Source organism: Silene latifolia, chromosome Y (genome assembly GCF_048544455.1).
Source record: "Silene latifolia isolate original U9 population chromosome Y, ASM4854445v1, whole genome shotgun sequence".
Taxonomy (NCBI): Eukaryota; Viridiplantae; Streptophyta; class Magnoliopsida; order Caryophyllales; family Caryophyllaceae; genus Silene; species Silene latifolia.
The window spans coordinates 464,093,346-464,094,928 of NC_133538.1; the positions used below are offsets into that span (position 1 = coordinate 464,093,346).

The 1,583-nt window shown below is 38.2% G+C and overlaps 1 long non-coding RNA gene across 1 annotated transcript; it reads left to right on the top strand.

Annotated features, from left to right (window-relative positions):
• Positions 1-276: 276 nt before the first annotated feature.
• Positions 277-1,583, top strand: LOC141627162 (uncharacterized). The gene is made up of 3 exons (XR_012536721.1): positions 277-607; positions 696-896; positions 1,316-1,583. It is a non-coding gene; the product is annotated as an uncharacterized LOC141627162 (long non-coding RNA).

Genomic DNA, 1,583 nt, shown 5'->3' on the forward strand with positions numbered 1-1,583 from the left:
CCGACCGAGGAATTTCAAAATTTTATTTTGAAAAAGGATTAGAATGTAAAATTTTATTTTACAAACTTAGATGCGTGTCAGGGCCCGCCGACCAAAGGATTTGAAAATTGCAAAATTTTATTTCGCAAAATAGGCTTGTGAGTTTAACTGGTTAAAATAGAGCATATGTAAAAACCGAACGCGTCAAACATGGTTAATTAAAAGACGGGTTGAGAAATCGAGGTAGACCATTTAATGCGTCATCCATTACGTGAAAGCTTATCCAGGAAATCTCATTTTTATTCCTTTGTTTAATCCCACGCCTAAATTGTCCCCTTGCCTTTTGATTTTCTCTATCAGTTCCTTCATTATTGCTCACAAAATTGAAACCTCAAACAGCCATTACTTTGTTTCTGGACCGATTTTTTCCTTTGCTGCTAAGGGAAGCTCCAATCAGTCATCACTTTGTGAATGAATTAATTTTTCTTCTTTGTTCTTAAATTTCGTCTGTTGTTGATAAATTCAATTATCCTTATATGGGATGAAATCAGCGTGGGTTGCGCCGCCGTGGCCGTCATATGGCATGTCGATTGGCGACCAAATAACCGATGGCTGGAACACTGTCGAAGTAAGTGCTTCATTTTTTTGTCGATTGATTTTGAAAACTTTTCGGTATTGCTCAGACGTCATATCCTGATATGGGACTAAATCTGCAGCAGATGAACCATCGTAGCTATGGTTCGAGCCCCCGATTGGCGACAAGTTAATTGATGAAGGAGCATCGTCGAATCTTTTGTCTCTTGATGTGGGATGAGATCAGTCAGAGTAGCCGTCTTCAATGGAGACTCGACAAACCTGCTGGTCATGATTTGCTTGACTGGATTTTGCATTCTGAGTGCTAAGCTCTGATTCGAACTGTAAGCTTTTCCGCCTTTTTGTTTAACTGATTTCACCTTGTCTTTTTGCTGTGCTTCATTTTCTAACTGGTCATTAATCAAGTTGTGTGCTTGACTGATAATTGAATTGAATTGAATTGAAATTATGCTCTTTTTTTATTTTTCTTTCTTAAATCGAGTTCTTGCTTGACAATATGGCCAAGCTGGGTATTAACACCAAGTTTATTTTTTCACTGGTCTTACGAATCAAGTAGTGTGCTTGATAAATATGCTTGAACTGATTGCACAATTATGACATTAATGCAGACGATTTATGGTATTGATGATGTATACATAGTATGCTGACAATGCTAATGATATATGCTGATGCATGATGCTCACTTACTTACGACAACAAAGACTACACTAGCTAACTGACCATGCATTTTTCCCTAAAACAGACCATAGACGCATGACACACCGAGTTACTAGTCCGGTTTCTTTTCAAATTGAAACGTTCTATTGAGCATGATCCGGGAAAGGGACGGAGTATTCTAATCCTATCTTTTTAGGTGTTATGCCTATTGAATCGTCATTGCTTTGTAAGTCCTTATAACTTTTTTTTTGTCAGGGTTGTCGTCTAAATGTAGTCAAACATATGCGCTGAGTGTGTTTACTTATGCCCCTGGCCTTAGCTGAAACTCTCCACTCTGTGTTTTGATAGCCCCC